The following is a 25,357-nucleotide window of genomic DNA, read 5'->3' on the forward strand; positions in this document are numbered from 1 at the left end:
AGGGACATGATTATGTAAGTGTAAATATCAACATGTTATTGGAGTTCAAGGGAAAAGAGATAAATTTCCAGCCAGGAAATATGGGAAGAGGCAGGCAAACTTATTTGTGGAGGTGGCAGCTTTATAGCTGTCCCAGAGGAATGGGTAGAATTTCAATGCCAGAAATAGAAAGAGGATTTCCCTGGTGGTATCCAAGCTGCTTGCCCAATCTTGACGGGTAAGGCTACTGGACTCAGTGTAAAATGTGCCTACACAATGTGCCAGTAACCAAAATCTTCCTGATGTCTCATTTCCCATCTTCACTTTGAAACCTCTGCCAGATCTGGTGCTCCCATTTCTCATCTTATTGCTCTCTGCTTAGGCTCTGTCTTTCTCCCCTTTGGTTTGACACCTCACCTGCACTGCCTGCCAGGCTTTCAATTTTAGTTCCACACATGGCACACATGGACATTGTCTGTCAGATCACCTTGCATCTGGGTTCCTCTTCCTGTAGGCCAGTCCAGTCCCTATTCATGCCAAGCCCAAATCCTTCAGTCCCTCAGCCTAGCACCACGTTCTTCAAATATTGTGGAAGAGAGAATGACATGAGAAATAAATACATGTATTCAGGAATTGTCTCAGTGAGAAAGTTCTTTATTTTTCCCATTGACCACTCCATCTCACCATAGTCTATAACCTTTCCCTTCTCTATCCTTTGAAGACCAATCCCACAGACACCTTATCCCTTTCAGTATTTAAAATCTAGTCTAGATCAAAATATTAATTTCATATCCAAATTAAAGTATTTCTTTCCTCCTACCTGAATCTTGGTTTGTGCCTTGGGTCCTGCAATAGGGAAAGACAGCTAGTTAGCTCTTTTTACTTTGTTTGGCACTTTCACTGCCCCTGTGCTTTTTTCTCTGCTATTTTGCTATTTCGGGTTTCCCTTGCATCTCAACATTGTTGGGCTCTCCAAGGGAATAGGGGTGAGGTGAAAGTGTGAGGGACAGCTGCTCAAATGCCAATCCTTGCACTTTTTGTGGATTCTGCAGAGCCCCCATTGCCCAGAGGTTTCCTAAGACAGACAAGCATTCTATGGCTGACATTTTTCTCTCTCTTCTCTTGTTCCTGGCTGTCTGCCCAACACTTTCTTTACGGGTGCAGTTCCCATGACACAGGAGGCCTCTGAGGCCTCCATTTGATCCATGGAATATTTGCACATCCTTGTCATGAAAACACTGATGGTGCAGGCTGCCTTGCTGTTGCTATCTCTTCTTGCTCTGTGTTGAGGATGCTCCGGGTATTTCTCACTCAGAATTCTGTGTTTGCATAACGTTAAGCAAATTCCATGATATACATATGAGGTTCTCTTAAGAATGTTCCTTTACTCAAAGCATGAGCCTCATGAACTTCTAGGACTCAGCAAGCTTTCATGAGGAGAGAAAAATGTCAGTCTCCTTTTTTGATAGATACTCCAGTGTCTATGAGCAATTTTCTTATAGTCTTTCTCAGCAGGTTTAGAAGGAAAAGAAGAAGATAAATGAAAACACTCTCCCCCTATGCCTACAGCTTATCACTCATTCAATACATTTCAATACCTAGTCATCTGCTTACATGGGCTGGATGGGTAGGGTGGGCTGCCTATGTCCTTTTTGGATTATGAGGCAGGCCACTTATTGCCACCTATTCCTCTCAGCTTTGGTTCTTCATACAAAATTCTGAAGCAGCAGGAGACATTCCATTTAACACTGTTTACAATACTACTCATGTAAGAGGGTAGTGATAAAAAGTCTGCAGGGAGGTGCCAGTTTCTATGGAGATGGAATTGTATTCAAGATGATATGGAACAGAAACAAAATTTTTGGATCAAGGTAATGCAAACATTTGCATTACAAAATTGAGTCTTCCATGCTTCACTTAAATATGTAGATCCTTAAAGTTGAAAAATCATAATTTTAATGGTTTAAAAATTATTTTGCTCTCTTATGAATGCACAAGTCATTTTTGCTTTTCACCAAATATGTCCAATCTCTTATTTGGCAGAAGGTAAGACTGCACTTTGCTGCCACCTTGGAACTGATGTAAACACACAGCTTACTTTGTACTATGAAATGTATGGCAACTAATATCATACTTAATGGTGAGAAACTCCAAGTTTTTCCATTAAGATTAGGTACAAGGCAAAGATGTCTCCTCTCACCACTCCTTCTCAACATTGTACTGGAAGTTCTAGCTAATGTAATAGGACAAGAAAATAAAATAAATGGTATTCAGATTGAAAAGGAAGAAATAAAAATGTCTTTGTTCACAGATGATGTGCTCATCTATGTAGAAAATCTAAAAGAATCAACAACAACAAAAAACCTTCCTGGAACTAATAAGTGGTTATAGGAAGGTTGGAGGATATAAGATTAATACACAAAAGTTGATCACATTCCTATATACACAATGAACAAGTTGAATCTGAAATTAAAACAAAATACCATTTATATTAACACTCAAAAAACTTAAATATTTAAGTATAAATCTACAAAAATATGTGCAAGATCTATATGAGGAAATCTACAAAACTCTGAAGAACAAAATTTTTTAAAAACTAAATAAATGGAGAGATATTTCATGCTCATGGATAAGACTCAATATTATCAATGTGTCAGTTCTTCCAAAATTGTTCTATAGATTCAATGCAACCCCAAACAAAATCCCACCAAGTTATTCTGTGGCTGTTGATAACCTCATTTTAAAGTTTATATGGAGAGGCAAAGGACACAGAAAAGGGCTTCCCTGGTGGCGCAGTGGTTGTGAGTCCACCTGCCGACGCAGGGGACACAGGTTCGTGCCCCAGTCCAGGAAGATCCCACATGCCGTGGAGCAGCTGGGCCCGTGAGCCATGGCCGCTGTGCCTGTGTGTATGGAGCCTGTGCTCCACAACGGGAGAGGCCACAACAGTGAGAGGCCCGCGTACCGCAAAAAAAAAAAAAAAAGGACACAGAAAAGCCAACACAATATTGAAGGAACAAAGTTGGAGTCTCCCACTACATGATTTTAAGACTTACTATAAAGCTAGAGTAATCAAGACAATGTGGTATTGATGAAAGAATAGATAAATAGGTCAGTGGAACAGAATACAGAGGCTAGAAATAGACCCACATAAATATAGTCAATTAATCTTTGGGAAAAGAACAAAGGCCATAAAATGAAGCAAAGATGGTCTTTCCAACAAATGGTGACAGGAAAACTGAACATCCACATGTGAAAAAAAATGAAAACTTAGACTCAGAGTTTACACCCTTCACAAAAATTAACTCAAAATGAATCACACACCTAAATGTAAAGCACAAAACGATAAAACTCCTAAAAGATAACATAGAAGAAAACTTAAATGACATTGGGTATGGTGATGATGTTTTAGATATAACATCAAAGGCACAATCCATAAGAGAAATAATTAATGAGCTGGAAACTGGGCTTCCTTAAAATGTAAAACTTTTGTTCTGTGAAAGAGCATATCAAGAGAATGAGAAGACAAGTTGCAGACTGAGAGAAAATATTTACAAAGGACTCATCTGATAAATGACTGTTATCTGAAATATACAAAGAACTCCTAGAAGTCAACAATAAGAAAACAACCTCCCAGTTATAACATTGGCCAAAAACTATAGCAGACACCTCACCAAAGAAGATTTGCAGATGGAAAACAATCATGTGAAAAAAAGTATGTGGCAAGTAAGAGATACCACATCATATGTCATCAGAGAAAGAAACATTAAAACATCAATAAGATTCAACTACAAACCTATTAGAATGGCCTAAATCTAGAATGCTGAGAATACCAAATGCTGTCAAGGACGTGGAGCTATAGGAACTCTCTTTCATTTTTATTGGGAATGCAAAATGGTGCAGCCACTTTGGAAGACAGTTTGGCAGTTTCTTATAAAACTAAACATACTCTTACCTTATGGTCCAGCAAGTGCACTCTTTGGTGGTTACCCAAAGGAGCTGAAAACTTATGTCCATAAAAAAACATGCACACGGGGCTTCCCTGGTGGCGCAGTGCTTGAGAGTCCGCCTGCCGATGCAGGGGACATGGGTCCGTGTCCTGGTCCGCGAGGATCCCACATGCCGCGGAGCGCCTGGGCCCATGAGCCATGGCCGCTGGGCCTACGTGTCCGGAGCCTGTGCTCCGCAGCGGGAGAGGTCACAACAGTGAGAGGCCCGTGTACCGCAAAAACAAACAAACAAACAAACAAACATGCACATGGATGTTTATAGAAGTATTATTCATAATTGTCAAAGCTTGGAAGAAACCAAGATGTCCTTCAGTAGGTGAATGGATTTATAAACTATGGTACATCCAGACAACGGATTATGCAGTACCAAAAAAATGAGCTATCAAGCCATGAAAAGACATGGAGGAATCTTAAATGCACATTGTTAAGTGAGAGAAGCCAGTCTGAAAAGGATACACACTGTATGGTTCCAACTATATAACATTCGGAAAAAGGTAAAACTATGGAGACAGTAAAGAGATCAGTGGTTGCCAGGGGTTAGAGGAGGAAGGATGAATAGGTGGAGCACAGAAGATTCTTACGGAAGTGAAAATACTGTGAGATACTATAATGATGGATATTTTTCATTAAGCATTTGTTCAAACTCATAGAATGTACAACACCAAGAGTGAACTATAATGTAAACATGGACTTTGGGTGATTTTGATGTATCAATATAAGTTGACTAGTTGTAACATATGTACCACTCTGGTGGAGGATGTTGGTAATGGGTGAGGTTATTCATGTGTGGAGCAGGGTCTATACGGTAAATCTCTGTACCTTCCTGTCAATTTTTCTGTGAACCTAAAAATAGCCTTAATGAAAATAATAAAGTAAAAAGTGTGAATGGAAGTAACATGTGGAAGCTTTAAAAGCCAGTGCATAATATACGATGTACTCTGTTTTTCTGCCACCATAACTGGAGTGTTCCACAGTGCTTTCTTATCCTGGTGCTACAGACTGAAAGTTTGTATGCCTCCAAAATTCATATTTTGAAACCTAATCCCCAATGCGATAGTAGCTGGAGGTGGGTTTCTAGGGTGGTGATTAGGTCATGAAAGTAGAGCCCTCATGAATGGTATTAGTGCCCTTATAAGAGAGACCCCAGAGACCTCCCTTGCCATGTTAGGGCACAGCAATAAGACCGCAGTCTATGAACTAGGAGGCAGGTTCTCACAGGGCATTGAATCTATCAATATCTTGATCTTAGTTTTCCTAGCCTCCATAACTGTGAGAAACAAATGTTTGCTGTTTAACCACCCAGTCTATGGTATTTTTGTTATAGCAGCCCGAACTGACTAAAACCAGAGTGAGGACCACAAAGCAGAGATTCTAACCACCCTGTAATTCATATTCAGCACAAAAGAGTAAGAAACCTTGTGGTTTTAAGTTCCTGAAATTTGGGGGCTATTTGTTATTGTAGTATCTCCCTATTGATGTAATGAGTACATAAATATTTTACACTACAGAGCCAAGTAGTATACTATGGCTAAATTCTCCAAACCTCTTAAACTTCTCTACATTATCTTCAGCCCTGTGCTCAAAGGAAAAACCTTTCCCATTTTATATCCTATCAACTGCTTAAAATTATGCTGTAAATTAGTCTCTATTTTCAGTTATATGTCTCATACAATTATGATCTTAACTGTACTTACCATTAATGCCATATATAAATGTTTGGTTTTCCTTAGGAGTGGTGATCTTTAACAGGTTATGGTAAAGACAGCAGAAGTTGGACTCCAAATTCATAGATATCATGTGATATGACCAGGGGACAAGACTAATAGGGAAATTAACATAAGAAGGAGTAATGTTCACCCACCATTTTGAGAAAGGATGAAAAAAAACAAACAAAAGGGGTCTGAAAAATATATGTGCACTACAGGAAAGTTAGTATTCAGGGAATAACCTCAGTTAAATTAGAAGTAACTTCATCTCTTGAGAGTCCTAGATGGGGGCAAAGTATAAGAGGTATCCTTAACAATACAGATATTTACTGAGCAATTATTATACCAAGGCTTATTGAGAATTAAATTATGTCTAAGTTAGCTCCTCTCTAATAGGTGGGAACATCCTTTAAAAGGGAATACAGTAAAGAGAATAACAGTATAATAAAAACTGCAAAAGAAGTACACATGCTTCCTAAAATTCTGTTTCAGTATGGAAGATAGACAACTTTTAAAAAGTAAAGTCAGGAGAGACCTTCAAGATGGCGGAGAAGTAAGACGTGGAGATCACCTTCCTCCCTACAAATACCTCAGAAATACATCTACATGTGGAACAACTCCTACAGAACACCTACTGAATACCGGCAGAAGACCTCAGACTTCCCAAAAGGCAAGAAACTCCCCACGTACCTGGGTAGGGCAAAAGAAAAAGGAATAAACAGAGACAAAAGAATAGGGACGGGACCTGCACCAGTGGGAGGGAGCTGTTAAGGAGGAAAAGTTTGCACACACTAGGAAGCCCCTTCACTGGCGGAGATGGGGGGTGGTGGGGAGAAAGCTTCAGAGCCACAGAAGAGAGCACAGCAACAGGGGTGCAGAGGGCAAAGCGGAGAGATTCCCGCACAGAGGACCAGTGCCAACCAGCACTCACCAGACTGAGAGGCTTGTCTGCTCACCCGCCGGGACGGGCAGGGGCTGGGAGCTCAGGCTCCGGCTTCAGAGGACAAATCCCAGGGAGAGGACTGGGGTTGGCTGCGTGAACAGAGCCTGAAGGGGGTTAGTGCACCACAGATAGCTGGTAGGGAGTCCAGGGAAACGTCTGGACCTGCCAAAGAGGCAAGAGACCATTGTTTCAGGGTGCACGAGGAGAGGGGATTCAGAGCACCACCTAAATGAGCTCCAGAGATGGGCACAAGCCGTGGCTATCAGCACGGACCCCAGACACGGACATAAGATGTGCAGCCACCAAGAAGCCTGTGTGCGAGCACAGGTCACTATCCATACCTCCCCTCCCAGGAGCCTGTGCAGCCTGCCACTGCCAGGGTCCCGGGATCCAGGGACAACTTCCCTGGGAGAAAACACAGCGTGCCTCAGGCTGGTGCAACATCATGCTAGCCTCTGCTGCCACAGGCTCGGCCCACAATCCATACCCCTCCCTCCCCTGGACCTGAGTGAGCCAGAACCCCCGAATCAGCTGCTCCTTTAACCCCGTCCTGTCTGAGCGAAGAACACATGCCTTCAGGCGACCTACACGCAGAGGCGGGTCCAAATCCAAAGCTGAACCCTGGGAGCAGTGCGAACAAAGAAGAGAAAGGGAAATTTCTCCCAGCAGCCCCAGGAGCAGCAGATTAAATCTCCAAAATGAACTTGATGTACACTGCATCTCTGGGATACCTGAATAGACAATGAATCATCCCAAAATTGAGGCAGTGCACTTTGCGAGCAACTGTAGACTTGGGGTTTGCTTTCTTCATCTAATTTGTTTTTGGTTATATGTTTATCTTAGTTTAGTATTTAGAGTTTATTATCATTGGTAGATGTCTATTGATTTGGTTTCTCTCTTCCTTTTATATATATATATATATATATATATATATATATTCTTTTCCTTTTTTCTCTTTTTGTGAGTGTGTAGGTGTATGCTTCTCTGTGTGACTTTGTTTGTATAGCTTTGCTTTCACCATTTGTCCTAGGGTTCTGTCTGTCCATTTTTTGTTTGTTTTTAGTATAGTTCTTAGTGCTGGTTATCACTGGTGGATTTGTTTTTTGGTTTTGTTGCTCTCTTCTTTCTTTCTTCTGTTTATTTTTTCCTCTTTTTTATTACTTTATAATTTTAATAATTTTTTCAATTTTTTATTTTAATTATTTAATTTAATTTATTTATTTTCTTTCTTTCTTTTTTCCTCCCTTTTCTTCTGAGGTGTGTGGCTGACAGGGTCTTGGTGCTCCAGCCAGAGGTCAGGCCTGTGCCTCTGAGGTGGGAAAGCCGAGTTCAGGACATTGGCCCACCAGAGACTTCCCAGCTGCCTGTAATATCAAATGGCAAAAGCTCTCCCAGAGATCTCCATCTCAACACAAACACCCAGCTTCACACAAGGACCAGCAAGCTACAGTGCTGGACACCATATGACAAACAACTAGCAAGACAGGAACACACCACCACCCATTAGAAGAGAGGCTGCCTAAAATCATAATAAGGTTACAGACACCCCAAAACACACCACCGGACTTGGTCCTGCCCACCAGAAAGAAAGGATCCAGCCTCATCCACCAGAACAGAGGCACCAATCCCCTCCACCAGGAAGCCTTATACAATGCACTGGAACAACCTTACCCACTGGGGGCAGGCACCAAAAACAATGGGAACTACGAACCTGCAACCTGCAAAAAGGAGATCCCAAACACAGTAAGTTAAACAAAATGAGAAGACAGAGACACACATAGCAGATGAAGGAGCAAGGTAAAAACCCACCAGACCAAACAAATGAAGAAAAAATAGGCAGTCTACCTGAAAAAGAATTCAGAGTAATGATAGTAAAGATGATCCAAAACCTTGGAAATAGAATGGAGAAAGTACAAGAAACGTTTAACAAGGACGTAGAAGAACGAAAAAGCAAACAAACGATGAACAACACAATCAATGAAATAAAAATTCTCCAGAATGAACCAATAGCAGGATAACTGAGGCAGAAGAATGGATAAGTAACCTGGAAATAAAATAGTGGAAATAACTACTGCAGAGCAGAATAAAGAAAAAATAATGAAAAGAACCGAGGACAGTCTCAGAGGCCTCTGGGACAACATTAAATGCACCAACATTTGAATTATAGGGGACACAAAAGAAGAAGAGAAAAAGAAAGGGACTGAGGAAATATTTGAAGAGATTAGAGTTGAAAACTACCCTAACATGGGAAAAGAAATAGTCAATCAACTCCAGGAAGTGCAGAGAGTCCCATACAGGATAAATCCAAGGAGAAACACACCAAGACACATATCAAACTATCAAAAATTAATTACAGAGAAGAAGTATTAAAAGCAGCAAGGGAAAAGCAAAAATAACATAAAAGGGAATCCCCATAGGTTAACAGCTGATCTTTCAGCAGGAACTCTGCAAACCAGAAGGGAGTGGCAGAACATATTTAAAGTGATGAAAGGGAAAAACCTACAACCAAGATTACTCTAACCAGCAAGGATCTCATTCAGATTTGATGGAGAATTTAAAACCTTTACAGACAAGCAAAAGCTAGGAGAATTCAGCACCACCAAACCAGCTTTACAACAAATGCTAAAGGAAATTCTCTAGGCAGGAAACACAAGAGAAGGAAAAGACCTACAATACCGAACCCAAAACAATTAAGAAAATGGGAATAGGAACATACATATCGATAATTACATTAAATGTACATGGATTAAATGCTCCAACCAAAAGAAACAGATTGGCTGAACGGATACAAAAACAAGACCCACATATTTGCTGTCTACAAGAGACCCACTTCAGACCTAGAGACACATACAGACTGAAAGTAAGGGGATGGAAAAAGATTTTCCATGCAAATGGAAATCAAAAGAAAGCTGGAGTAGCAATTCTCATATCTGACAAAATAGACATTAAAATAAAGACTATTACAAGAGACAAACAAGAACACTACATAATGATCAAGGGATCAATCCAAGAAGAAGATATAACAATTGTAAATATTTATGCACCCAACATAGGAGCAACTCAATACATAAGGCAAATGCTAACAGCCATAAAAGGGGAAATCAACAGGAACACAATCATAGTAGGGGACTTTAACGCCCCAATTTCACCAATGGACAGATCATCCCAAATGAAAATAAATAAGGAAACACAAGCTTTAAATGATATATTGAACAAGATGGACTCAATTGATATTTATAGGACATTCCATCCAAAACAACAGAATACACTTTCTCCTCAAGTGCTCATGGAACATTCTCCCGGATAGATCATAACTTGGATCATAAATCAAGCCTTGGTAAATTTAAGATATTGAAATTGTATCAAGTATCTTTTCCGACCACAATGCTATGAGACTAGATATCAATTACAGGAAAAAATCTTTAAAAAATACAAACACATGGAAGCTAAACAATACATTAGTTAATAAACAAGAGATCACTGAAAAAATCAAAGAGGAAATCAAAAAATATCTAGAAACAAATGACAATGAAAACACGATAACCCAAATCCTATGGGATACAGCAAAAGCAGTTCTAAAAGGGAAATTTATGGCAATACAGTCTTACCCCAAGAAACAAGAAATATCTCAAATAAACAACCTAACATTACACCTAAAGCAATTAGAGAAAGAAGAACAAAAAAACTCAAAGTTAGCAGAAGGAAAGAAATCATAAAGATCAGATCAGAAATAAATGGAAAAGAAATGAAGGAGAAGATAGCAAAGATCAATAAAACTAAAAGCTGGTTCTTTGACAGGATAAACAAAATTGATAAACCATTAGCCAGACTCATCAAGAAAAAAAGGGAGAAGACTCAAATCAACAGAATTAGAAATGAAAAAGGAGAAGTAACAATTGACACTGCAGAAATACAAAGGATCATGAGAGATTACTAGAAGCAGCTATATGCCAGTAAAATGGACAACCTGGAAGAAATGGACAAATTGTTACAAAAGTACAACCTTCTGAGACTGAACCAGGAAAAAATACAAAATATAAACACACCAATCACAAGTATTGTAATTAAGACTGTGATTAAAAATCTTCCGGCAAAAACAGCCCAGGACGAGATGTCTTCACAGGTGAATTCTACCAAATATTTAGGGAAGATCTAACACCTATCCTTCTCAAACTTTTCCAAAATATAGCAGAGGGAGGAACCCTCCAAACTCATTCTATGAGGTCACCATCACCCTGATACCAAAACGAGACAAAGATGTTTCAAAGAACGAAAACTATGGGCCAATATCACTGATGAACATAGATGCAAAAATCCTCAACAAAATACTAGCAAACAGAATCCAATAGCTCATTAAAAGGATCATATACCATGATCAAGTCGGTTTATCCCAGGTATGCAAGGATTCTTCAATATATGCAAATCAATCAATGTGATAAACCATTGTAACAAACTGAAGGAGAAAAACCATATGATCATCTCAGTAGATGCAGAGAAAGCTTTTGACAAAATTCAACACCCATTTATGACAAAACCCTCCAGGAAGTAGGCATAGAGGGAACTTACCCAAACATAATAAAGGCCATATATGACAAACCCACAGCAAACATCATTCTCAATGGTGAAAAACTGAAACCATTTCCACTAAGATCAGGAGCAAGACAAGGTTGTGCACTCTCACCACTGTTATTCAACATAGTTTTGGAAGTTTTACCCACAGCAATCAGAGAGGAAAAAGAAATAAAAGGAATCCAAATTGAAAAATAAGAAATAAACTGTCACTGTTTGCAGATGAAATGATACTATACATAGAGAATCCTAAAGATGCTACCAGAAAACTACTAGAGCTAATCAATGAATTTGGTAAAGTATCAGGATACAAAATTAATGCATAGAAATCTCTTGCATTCCTATACACTAATTATGAAAAATCTGAAATACACTGATGAAAGAAATTAAAGATGATACAAACAGATGGAGAGATATACCATGTTCTTGAATTGGAAAAATCAACATTGTGAAAATGACCCAACTCAATCTACAGATTCAGTGCAATCCCTATCAAACTACCAATGGCATTTTTTACAGAACTAGAACAAAAACTTTCACAGTTTGTATGGAAACACAAAAGACCCTTAAGAGCCAAAGCAATCCTGAGAACGAAAAATGGAGCTGGAGGAATCAAGCTCCCAGACTTCAGACTTCAGTACAAAGCTACAGTAATCAAGACAGGATGGTACTGGCACAAAAACGGAAATATAGATCAATGGAACAGGATAGAAAGCACAGAGATAAACCCATGCACAGATGGTCACCTTATTTTTGATAAAAGAGGCAAGAATATACAATGGAGAAAAGATAGCCTCTTCAATAAGTGGTGCTGGGAAAACTGGACAGCCACATGTAAAAGAATGAAATTGGAACACTCCCTAACTCCATACACAAAAATAAACTCAAAATGGATTAAAGACCTAAATGTAAGGCCAGACACTATCAAACTCTTAGAGGAAAACATAGGCAGAACACTCTATGACATAAATCACAGCAAGATCCTTTTTGACCCACCTCCTAGAAAAATGGAAATAAAAACAAAAATAAACAACTGGGACCTAATGAAACTTAAAAGCTTTTGTACAGCAAATGAAAACATAAACAAGATGACAAGACAACCCTTAGAATGAGAGAAAATATTTGCAAATGAAGCAACAAAGGATTAATCTCCAAAATTTACAAGCAGCTCATACAGCTCAATATCAAAAAAACAAACAACCCATTCCAAAAATGGGCAGAAGACCTAAGCACACATTTCTCCAAAGAAGATATACAGATTGCCAACAAACACATGAAAGGATGCTCAACATCCCTAATCATTAGAGAAATGCAAATCAAAACTACAGTGAGGTATCACCTCATACCATTCAGAATGGCCATCATCAAAAATCTACAAACAAAAAATGCTGGAGAGGGTGTGGAGAAAAGGGAACGCTCTTGCACTGTTGGTGGGAATGTAAATTGATACAGCCACTATGGAGAACAGTATGGAGGTTCCTTAAAAAACTACAAATAGAACTACCATACGACCCAGCAATCTCACTACTGGGCATATACCCTGAGAAAACCGTAATACAAAAAGTCATGTACCACAACGTTCATTGCATCTCTAATTACCATATCCAGGACATGGAAGCAGCCTAAGTGTCTACTGACAGATAAATGGATAAAGAAGATGTGGCACATATATACAATGGAATCAGCCATAAAAAGAAACAAAATTAAGTTATTTGTAGTGAGGTGGATGGACCTATAGTCTGTCATACAGAGTGAAGTAAGCCAGAAAGAGAAAAACAAATACCATATGCTAACACATATATATGGAATCTAAAAAAGAAAATCGTTCTGAAAAACCTAGGGGCAGGACAGTAATAAAGATGCAGACGTAGAGAATGGACTTCAGGACACAGGGAGGGGAAGGGTAAGCTAGGACAAACTGAGAGAGTGTCATGGACTTATATATACTACCAAATGTAAAATCGATAGCTGGTGGGAAGCAGCCGCATAGCACAGGGAGATCAGCTCGGTGCTTTGTGACCACCTAGAGGGGTGGGATAGGGAGGGTGGGAGGGAGACGCAAAAGAGGAGATATAGGGATATATGTATATGTGTAGCTGATTCACTTTGTTATAAAGCAGACACCATTGTAAAGCAATTATACTCCACTAAAGATGTTAAAAAAAAAAAGTAAAGGCCAGTGTATATGATTAAAATGACTTTTTATCAAGAGAATGACATGAGAAGTAAGATGTCTTAGTAATCCAACTTAGTACCTTTTTTTTTATTGCTAGCTGTATGTATTTCTGAACTGAAAGTAATTTTTTTATGATTATAAAAATAACAAATGTTCATATAGTGTTTCAGCAATACATAATTTATCCAATACTTTTAAGTGAAGAACATGAAATGTAAGTACTCAAAAGTCTACCATCCTTAATAATGGCGCTATTTATTGAGTGTTCTCTGTGCCAGCTACAGTAGGTGATTTACACGAACTATTTCCTTTATATAAGGACCCCTAATGCTACCAGTTATACTATCCACTCTTGTGACCCCCGTTTTGCTGATGGGGAACTAAGGTTGAGAGAAGTTAAGTAATTTTTGCCCAAGGCTGTGGAACTGGTAGCATCAAGGGTTCCTATATAGAATTCAGGGGGTCTTCAAACCTGACAAGAAACCCAGATTTTTTAATTTCATTGACCTCTAGCTGACATTTAGCCTTTCTTCGTCATAAATGTATGCAATGAGCTACATTATTACTGTTGTACCATAGACTTTTTCACCAACAGAAATCATATGTATATTCATATCACATTACAATTGCTGCACAAATTTCTCTAAATATTGCTTACACTCATCACTGCTTTGAAATGACAATAGTTATTAGATGTGCTTCTAGATCTCATGGTTTGTATATTACTATATCATCACATTTAAAAATATTTTGATAACTTTATTTTAATACAATTGGCCTGCTTTGTAATGCTAGGTATTTTATTTTAGACATTTAGAAACATTGAAAAAGGGGTCTTCAGGCTTCACCAGACTGCCAAAGGGACACATGGCACAAAAAAGGTAGGGGCCCCTTGGTAGGGAGTGAGCTGAAATGCACACCCAGGTGGTCTGACTCCAGAGCTTGGGCTCAGGCTTGTGACAACTCTGCCATTCTGCCTGCCTTTGGACTCGTGTTCACACTTTGGTGAACATATTTTCAGCTTGCTCTCCAATTTGGAGAGAATCGATTAAGTGGTGATTAGGCAAACTCAGGGAAAAGTCAAGGAAACATTCCTAGGAACAGAAATCCTTCCCTCCTTCCTCCTGTTCTCAAGGAGGCAGGAGGAATCGGGGCTTGCCATTATCTGGGCCTCTGGGGTGAATTGGGGGAGCAGTTTCTAGGACACCAAGGAACTGTACCCCTGGGAGTGGGATAGGTCATAGACCAAGTTGACCTACAAGTGTAAAGACATCAGAGACATTCTCAAACAGAAAAAAAAAAAACCCAGAGATACTACACTTGTGAACTCTCGGGGAAAAAATAAAACCAGATTCCTTAATGATAAAGTCCAGTCACTCAAAAGATTGGAAAGGACTGGGTGCAGTGCTCAGTTTTGTTTGTTTGTTTGAATTTTGTTTATTTATACAGCAGGTTCTTATTAGTTATCTATTTTATACATCTTAGTGTATATATGTCAATCCCAATCTCCCAATTCATCACATCACCCCACCACCAGGAGTACCTATTTTTAAGTTCAGTGAGTTTCAAAGCAACACACATTTCTTGAAAAGCTGCTCTGCGTAAATTGTTTCAAAATGTTTGTCATCATCTCAAATATCACATATTCTCCTACTCACAGATTTAGAGAAACTTACTGCTTAAAAAATCTTAAGCCAGGGCTTCAATACTGTGTAGTAAAAGAATCCTTCATGCCTCTCTCCATTCAGCTACAGTTGGCCTGTGAACAACATGGGGATTAGGGTTGCCCATTCCCCACGAAGTCAGAAATCCCACTGTAACTTAGAGTTCACCCCCAGTAGCCAAGCTTCTTCCGTATCCTTGGTTCCACCTTTCAGATCCAACCAATCACCAATCACATACTACTGTAGCATTTACCATTGAAAAGATCTGCGTATAAGTGGACCCATGTTGTTCAAGGGTCAACTGTATTATAATTTCACAATATATTTCAATACACTGACCAAAACAAAGGTAGCCATCCCAAACAAATTATTTAATGAATTCTACCTCTATGCCTCAACTGCTGCTGTCCCTCACTTAGCGTCACCTGGGAAAACCCTCTTATTATTTTCTTTTTCTTCCACTAATCTTTTTCCCTGATATACTTCAAAACCATGTTCCAAACATTTATCTACTGGGATGTCTTGCTTAATTAACTCCAAGCCAATTCTGGTCACTGTTTTATTCTGGATTGTATCATTACCTATAAAATAATCCAATTTCGTTGCTACAAGAAAACATGTTATAGGTGAAGAAACTAAAGCCTAGGAATGAGCAGAGGTTTGCCCAAGACCAAAGTTATCCCCAACAATCCAATGCAATACATATTATTATAATTGTTATTTTTACTATTTTACATATGAAAATTTTGAGATAGAGGGGGCCTAAATAACTTTTCCAAGATCACACAGTGGTTAACCTGGGATTTAAGCCCAAGTAATCAAGCTCCAAAGCTTATGCTTATAACCACACCACTCTAGAGGGATATTCTGTACCCAAATAAACCAGACTATCTATCTATCTCTAAATTAGTGTGGACTCTTTCAAGGCAGTCAACTTGGAATATTACACATTTATGCCAATGATACTGATATTTTACCAGAATATTTTCAGACTTGAGCTTCTGGAATTAACATGAGAATATCTGGTGCACTCTTTTGAATATTCTCAACAAGAGCAAACTCTTTTCCTATGTAGACAATTTCTATTTGGAACTAATCAATAGTCAGTCACAGCAGGGCTAACAAGTGAGATGGCTAATTAAACTTTATAAAATCTTGTTCAATAGAAAATGTACTAGAAATATAGAATAGTAAGACATTTTTGAAGGAATGATTCATACGCTTTCCATGCTAAGAGTTCCAGAAACATCTTGAGTAAGGCTAGCATTCCATAAATGCCTAAACAGATGCTAATGTGTGTGCTTTCTTAGCATTCGCTTCCTCTTCTTCCAGCAATATTCCCTAATTTATTTGGAGACACTGCACTTCATGTGATGTTGGTGATGCTCTTTGCTGGAATCCAACAACGGGCATGTGACCTAGCATTAAGCAAGGTGAGCACCCATTCAATGGCCTCATGACTGGTTCAGAGATGAACACATGGCTGAAGCTTGTCTAGTCAGAGTGACTCAGTCTCAGCGCTTCTGCAACCACTCCCAGCATGGAGTTGTAAGGCGGCGAGACTGTGGCTGGAGAGCCAGCTTGCTCACAAACATTGAACCTGAATATGAAACCAAAACATGGAGAGAAGCAGGGTCCAGCTAAGGGATTAAGAGAGACTAGGTCCTTAGAGCTTAGTTTGAATCCCTGTATCAAACTAAGCTTGAAACCAACTGCACCTCAGGACTAGATTCCATTTTCTGTCACTTGTGGAAAGTTTTAACTAATATATATTTTGAGGTGACTATATAAAAAGATACCATTCACTAGCTGTGAATCATTCATTCACCCCTAGTGACTATAGTATTATTTGTATGCACAGTAGGGATTTAGTATAAGTCTATTATAATGTACTTCTGGAAATTTTTTAGACCAAAGCATTCTGTTTTTACTCAAATGCCTGAAAACGTCTGACTTGCATGAGTTTAATCTCAGAGTCATATCCACTTAGCATTATCTTTATTCTATGAGGGTGAGACCAGAGGGGTAGGGAAAAAGCAGAAAACATTTTATTCATATATTTTATAAATTACACACAATAAATTAATCTTTCATACAAGGATACAATACCAATGCCTTTTTAAAATTATCTTTAAATTTACAAGTGAGAGCTATGACTAAAATACTCAAATATCACTAAATTGTTGATTTTGAAAGTCAATTTATCTGGAGAATCTGAGACAGGGTTAAGCATTTTAATCTGATTTTATGGATATGATTTGAAAGTCACTCATAATTGAGGCTGATCCTTTGTATCTTGCAAGACAAAATTATATACAACCAGTCATTTTAAAGTGATACAAATCCAAATTAAATGAGGCAGATAAAATAATACACAATAAACTAGAATTATTATATTATGTGAAATATAATCTATAACGTCAAAATAGCCAGTATCTCTTCAAGGCTAGGTCTATCATCCAATTGCTACCCAAAAAGTACCAAATTTACTTAAATATACTGTTGTTTCCTATTCAAACTTTTGTAGGTTTCTTCATCACCACCTCTAATGATGAAAATTGCACTGCCCTGTGATATTTAAGCTACATTAAATTTAATTTTCACACGTTCACTTGAGTTATATTAACACAGATTTTTCTCCTGAATTTTGTTTCTATTCCTTCAAAAAAATGTGTTCAAGACAGTAGTTTTCAAATAGAAACACAATTTGACCAAGGAACAAACTGATTTATTATGAATGATTCCAAATTATATATATATATATATATATATATATATATATACATCAAGGCATATATATGTATGTGTATATATATATATATGTGTGTGTGTGTGTATCTATATAGATGGCAGTGAGTAGGACTCTCAGCAAAAAGAACCAACTGATAAGCTTTTCTCTAAGAAATATCATTTTCCCTATCATTAAGTGTCATATTCTCTTCTACTCAAAAAAACATACCACAGGTATTAAGTGAAATTCCCGGATATCACAGGGTAGAACAAAGTTTCCAAAGACAAACATTTCTTGGGTTGGCAAAGATAGCAGTTTAAAAAAGAAAGCCATAGAGGTAACTGGTAAATATATATTTTGGTAACAACAAGAATATTGGAAGGTATACAATTTCAAATGTACTGCTTTCAATATCCTAGTTTTTCCCTTATCTTGTATGAAATACATCACTCATAGCAGAGCAATATTTAGATCTCCTCAATTTTCAATTATTCAACCACCTTTCTTATCACCTCCCCATTTTGCAAAGCACAAAACCCATCAGCTTTTTCCCCAGATCCCTCATTTCTGGATTAATCTGTACTCTGGACAGACGCAAACTATTTGGGAGTTTGTGTTAATAGGCACCTGATATCATTTTCATAAGTTTCTTTTGATACTACCTTTTAATTAACAGGATGGAGACTGAATAAGCCTGTCGGATGTTTCAACAAAATAGAAAGGAATATATTATAAACCCACAAAAGTACATTGATTATGTCTACAAAGATATGTAATTAAAAAGTATAAATCAAGGACCGCTATTTTACACTTGACTTCAGTTATTGTGAACACTTGTGGTCTAGTAGCGCTCACTGTTAAGGATATGATTTTATGTGTTTAGAGTAAATCTGCTGTAAGCAATTTTATAGTTTAATGAAAATAATTATAGTTTGAGTAAGTAGTATGAAGTGTATCTGATGCTACTTCCCCAAAATAAGCTATGATATAAATTATCATGATTTATTATGGTTATTCTTCTGGCTATGTTTGGAGTGGATTCTAGAAACTAATGATGATTCTAAAATTGCAAAAAAAGCATTTCAGGCTATTTTTCCTCAGATCTCATATTTCTCTATAAAATTGAAACAATTTCCACCATGGTACAGTATGTGTTACTGTGAAGATGGCATGATTGAGCTGTCAATTTGACAGCTTACTTTAATTTACACCATTTGGTCAAAGAATACATTTTTCAGTCTTTTTGAATATATCATATGCCACTGTTGCTACTTGCTCTTCATTTTTTAGCCTGTCAAACAGTAGTGCTATGCTCTAATGCAAAGCCATGTGTATACCTATTTAAACTCCTTAGAGTAGCTCCAACTGCAGTGTCTTTTTCAGGTATGTTTTTAACTTCTTATCAAAAGTCAGAATAATAGATGCTTTTCTTTTTTAAATTGAAAGTGTTTTCAGGCCTACCCATAAGTTATAGACACCTGAATCCAACCAACTACTCCTTTGAGGGATTAAAAAAATTTTCAATAGCATGTAGTCATTCCATGAGCTACTAGATGATTGGAAGCAAGGCTCAAAGAACTCTACGCTGAGTAAAGAATCTGATTAGAAAAATCATGGCTCAGTTCCAAACTTCCAAGCTCTTCATTCCATAAATCCCATCAACTCATTCTTCCAACAGACATTTACTGAGAGCCAGCCAGATGTCTGACTGTGAGCTAGACACTGGCAAACGTGATCAAGCCTAGATAGCAGATGAACTATTGAATACTAGGCTGGCAATTATACTAGACACAAGGTTCTACTGGAGCACAAGGAAGGACATCTGATTCACTACAGGAAGGTTAAATCCCAATGCCACAGACCAAGCCTGTGCCTAAACAGACTCAAAATGTCCAAAGGAGCAAATAGTAATTTAAAACATATATTTTCAGATAACAAAACTTGCAATATCATTCCTTCTCATTATTACTTGGAGCATCTTTTGCCCCTTGAATTTCATTGTTAGAGCAAGGTCAGTCTATATTGCCTTAAGGTTATGGAAATATTATGGGTCTTTTAGAAAACTCTCTCCAATTTTTTCCTTAATTTGACTCCAAAGCTTATTTGAGGGTGTAAATTGCTGCTCCTTAAGGACTTACTTAATAGTCATTTGAAACACCTTATTAAAGGAGTCAGCCATTCTTCATCACAGAGGTCTGTCTTGGTTGACTGTGATGATCACATTCATTGTAAACACATGAAATTAGGGGCATGCGTATACAGAGCCTCTTAAACCCAACTGCTTAGAGAAATATTTTTTTAAAAAAACTTTTATTTTCTCACCGCTCAGACTTCATACATAACAGGAAAATTATTTTTTAATTTATGTCAGAATGAATACATATCAAAATATTTACATTGGGGGTTGGCTATTTTTGTCTGCCACTGATTCTTGTTAGGAGTGGCATTCGTTGGATATTGATGCTCACTAATTTTATCAGCATAGGTTTGAAGTTACATAGACCTGGATTCTAATTCAGGTCCCATTACTTTTACCTGTTATATGATTGCAACTAAATTATTTAACCATTTGAGGCTTTGGTTTCCCAATTTGTAAAATGGAGGCAATATTTTGTACCCAAAGGGCTGTGGTGAGAATTAATTATATAACAAAGTGCCTAGAAATTGCTCTCTGTCATTAGTAAGTTGTTCATAATATTTGATCCTATTGGATACCAATTACCAAACAGAAGATAGGAAACAGTCATTTTCTAGATAAGTCATGGCCTGGGCAGGTCTATTTAGCTAACTGTATGCCAGAGGGGAAACAATTAACTACTGGTTTTCTTTTATTAAGCCAACATTTTCTGATTACTAAAAGCATCAATTTTGCCACCATTAGTACCTTGATTCACTACATACAACAAATGACAATAATATCCTAAGGATTATCTGGGAAGCTTTCAAGGAACTCAAATTCCTGGGTCCTTCCTATCTTTAACCCATCAAATAAAAGTCTTTTGAGGTGAGGCTGAGATATCTATGTTTGAAGTTGCTTCCTAGGTGATTCTTATGCTCAACTAAGTTTAGGAAACACTGCATTAAATGACCGAAGTCAAGGTTAAGTACAGTAGTGCAAGTAATACCTTCCTGTTTAACCTACTTCTAAGACTTCAGTACAAAAGACTGACCTCGATCTAACTGAAGAGCAATTAACTCCTATCTGTCTTTATTCATCCATATAAAAAAGGGCAGCGAAAGATAACACTGGGTCAGTTAAGTACCCTTTTCACAATGCTCTTCTTAATGTGCTATTTTTTATGTCAATTTGCCATAATCTTAAACCTTAGAAGCATTTTTCCAAAAAAAAAAATTTAGAATGTGGAATTTAAACATACCTTAGTTCATGGGTGCTCGACCCTCTTTATGCACTGCTATCATTTCAGGAGCTTTTGAAATACTGATAGTTGGAACCCACCTCCAGTTTCTTATTTAATTGGTCTGGGGGCTGTCCAGGTGTTTAAAATTTCCTGGTAATGCTAGGGCGGGGCCCAGACAAAATCACTGCTGTTGTGATTGACAACTCACCTTGAGGATGTTTGACTTCTCTGGCATACTTTTCCTCCATCCATCAGGGTGGTTTCCAAACTCCATGGTCCTCAGACCCACTGAGGAACTTCACAGCACTAGAGATTCCCAAGAAGCCAAATCAGCAGCTATGAAATAGAATCTTGGAAAGCGTATTATTTAAAATTCCCCAGGTAATTTTAATAATGATGATAATAATTACTAATACCCACTAAGCAATTAGGTGCTAGGCAATATTCTAATCTTTTTGCGTTTATTGATTAATTTAATCTTCAATAAAACCAGTGAGTGAAAGGGTCATTGACCTCCTTTCACAGTGATAAAACTGAGGAACGGGGAACGTAAGTAACTCATCCCACATCACACAGAGAGTAAGAGGCAGATCCAAGGTTTGAACCCAGGCCATGATATACCAGAGACATGTTCTTAATTAATTTATTTTGTACAGCAGCCTTATGAGGTAGATGCACATTATTCTCATTTTATTGGGTGAGGAAATCCACATGGAAGAAAGCAATTATTTAAAAAGAACTTAAAAACCAATATAGTTAAATTATAAGCAGAGCTACTGATTAATTACACCAGCCATTAAACACCTGTATCCTCTATCCTATTTTTAGGTGAACTTATTTCACTGCCAATCCCTTTTTGCAGACTCTAAAATCTTCCCAGCCACGAAGGCCATATGTTAACAGTTGGACCTGGCCATTTTCTAGATGAACTTTTTTACTGCTTTTCTTTGCTAGATTGGTTGCCTTTTGTACATACAGATAATGTCTCTGGCATTGAGCTAGCTGGTATAGCTGGGATGGTCCTTCAGTCCCTTTGAATATTTGTTGATGTCCAGTTGTAAAAAAAACTTGTCCTCTCTCTTTGAATGTATATGTTGGCATATCACAGGCTAGCAGGCAGACCTCTTGGAACAATGGGCTAGACAGACATCATATTTATGTTTTTATTTGCTAATACCTACTGCAGTTCAGAGACAGTGGTGAAATAACACATAAAACACTGACCACTTTAAACTGGTTTTGCTTCTTTAAAACAGGTTGTTGATTAATCAAACCTGGAGTTATTTTACAGAGACATCACTACACATAAGCAAGATAGGAATATGTGTCTCCATGATGACCTCAGAACAAGAATCTTCAGCCTACAGAACTCAAAGAACAGAAATGTTGCCACCAGAGCTCTTTACAAAGCAAATCCTTCAATAAGAAAAATCTGGCTTTCAGGAGCCCAAGTAGCTTGATTACTGATTCAAAACCAGCCAGTCAGCTTCCAAGTATGAAATTCTCCTAACTCCTTAAATTTCACCCTGAACCCTGGATAGGAGAGACAGATTTGAGCCCCGCCTCCTGTCTCCTCGCCAGTGGACCTCACAATAAAGGTCTTTCTTTTCTCAAAAGCCAGTGCCATAGTATTGGCTTCTGTGCACCTCGGGTAGCGATCCTTTCCTAACAGTAGCACTTAACAATCTTTGTTGATTGAATTAATAAGATTATGAAGGCAGGAAACCATGTCTCTTGAGCTTCACCAACTAGCAGACTTGAACATCTCTGTGCTACTCTGTGCTCTAATTTATTTATCAAGGTAGCATTTTCCCTTAGGAAATATATTCTTCCCTAACGAAACCACCCCTGCATGGCCCTAAATTAATGTTTATGTCAGGAGGATCATTTTCTCTGGAATTTCTGGCCATTTTCATTGATTACTAGTTAATGATTCAATGATTACTAGTTAATCAATTACAATACTGTGTGTGCCACTTTTGGTTTCTCAAGGACTCTAATGCTATATTGTCCAATATGGTACCCACCAGCCATACAGAGTTACTGAGCCCTTGACATGTGACTAGCTCAAAATGAGACATGTTGTAAGTGAAAATATGCACTGAATTTTGTACAGTATGAGAAAAATGTAACGTATTAATAGTAATTTTATCATATCTTGAAATAAAAAAGGTACATTTGGTAAAATACATTATTGTAATTAATTCCACCTGTTTCCTTTTACTCTTTGTAAAACTTTGTAAAACTTTGTAAAAACTCTAGTTACTCATGTAACTAGAAAACTTAAAACTATATATGAGGCTTGTATCTGTGGCTCGCATATATCTATTGGAGAACGTTTGTCTACAGTCTCAATGATTATTCTGGCAGCTCCTGCATTTTGACTGTGCCTCATATAGCTGGGTGACCTTATACAACTTACCTAATTTCTCTATTCCTCAGTTACTTAACGTGTCCAATCATACTATTTTTTAGGTTTGCTGTAGGAATGACATGCTAGGATGCTTTCAAATTCCCAATACAGGACCAGGTTTCTTAATTACTTCTTCATACCACCACCCTCTCACCCATCCAACCCCAAATGCAGTCACTACTTGGAAGCAAAGGATGATGCAGCCATTCTTCTCCATGAGAAAAGGGACAATGCATCCTCAATGAAAATGAATTTGAAAAATTTTAATCCTTCAGCTTTACCTGCCCACTTTAGAGAGGGACCATTTACAAACTTCTTCAAAGTTTAAAATTGGATATATGACAGTTTACTCAAATTTCCAGTTACTAAATAACTGGTGATCAGGTGATCCTATCAAAAATGATCAATCCAAGTGTGCTGAGGAAGCATAAATTAAACTGAAATCAATCCATCAATCAGTTAAGTTCCTGCAGGATCTTTAGGCTACAGAATTTGAAATAAATAAATGAAAAGCAAATTATTACTTTTAAATTGTTATAATAATTATTAGTATTATGTTAAGTTTACTGAAGCAAAGATGTCATTACTTTTAATCAAGTGACAGGACTAATTTTAGGATAAAATATGGTTAAGCACTTGCCAAAAATAATTTAAATTTATTTGTAATCTTATTCATGTGATGATTTTCTCTTCACCAGAAGTTTTCTCATCTGTATAACTCAAAGTAAAATTTCATACTTTTGATAAGTGCTGTCACTTATAATGTTTAATATTAAAATCTTAACGGGAATGTATGAAATTCTACGTTTTTATAGGTTTTTTCACATCAACGAGAAAACTGAATTACAATAAGCACACATACACACTAAAGGTTTATTTAGAAAACACCTGAAAATTAGAACCCATATGTCCATAATCTTTAAAATGGATCTGGGTAAAATATCCATTAGGAGTAAAATCTGTCATTGGTTGCCCGGTTATACGGTGGGAAGTGGGGCTAGTGATGGAGGGTAGGGCGACTGGTACTAAAAAATAGTTATCTTGGCGTTTTACTCATATTTTTAATACGTATTTTTAAACCAAGACATTTATGCATGAGGAAATAAGGAGGTGAGTACCTCCCTCCCACTATCCCCCACAAAACAGGTATCAAATCATTCAAGGCCGTAAGATCCTCATATTTTCATTTCAGTATTTGGTGCATAATGTGTTCACATGCTGGAGTTAATTGACTGGCATAACTTTATAATGAAATAATGCAAAGACTATTTAGCAAACTCAGTTATTTCTATATTTATCGAAGATGGTCTCCATGTGTTATTCAGTTGCAAGCAATTATTACAGGAACAATAATTCATGTACCAAAACTGTCTAATTCAGAAGGGCGGCAATTTGGACTTTGTTAAAAAGACACCTATGAACTTTTTAGGAGTTGCAGTCTGATAAGTATATAAAGGAAATGTGGTTTACATATGGCTAAAGAGTAAAGAACAATCCCCACATAGGACTATAGTGCAAAAGTGAGTACCTAAAACATCAAATTAGCTTAAAATACCAACAATGCTACCAGATGACTGAGAAAAAGAGGAAAGAGGCAGCAGGAATCTGTCTTTTCATTTTCTATAAGTACAGGTAAAATAACCTGGTCTCCTTACTCAACAACTTTTGAATTGCCAATTTATTTTCTAATAGGTATATGATGAAATTTTGAGAGCTATAAAATACTTCTCTGGTAATTGAAAGATCAAAACAGGTCTCCTTAAATCTCACATGCTGTAGGGTGCATAAATTTGCTAATTTCACAGAT

The 25,357-nt window shown here is 37.5% G+C and overlaps 1 long non-coding RNA gene across 3 annotated transcripts in view; it reads right to left on the reverse strand.

Annotated features, from left to right (window-relative positions):
- The window catches only part of LOC114897022, a 409,238-nt gene that overhangs the window by 239,316 nt on the left and 144,565 nt on the right, over nt 1-25,357 (reverse strand). For all 3 annotated transcript variants that reach the window (XR_003793981.1, XR_003793982.1, XR_003793980.1), the window contains exon 4: nt 21,346-21,443. This is a non-coding gene — a long non-coding RNA (uncharacterized LOC114897022). The remainder of the gene's footprint in view (nt 1-21,345; nt 21,444-25,357) is intronic.

Source organism: Monodon monoceros, unplaced genomic scaffold (assembly GCF_005190385.1).
Source record: "Monodon monoceros isolate NGI ecotype Baffin Bay Population unplaced genomic scaffold, NGI_Narwhal_1 Super_Scaffold_16, whole genome shotgun sequence".
NCBI lineage: Eukaryota > Metazoa > Chordata > Mammalia > Artiodactyla > Monodontidae > Monodon > Monodon monoceros.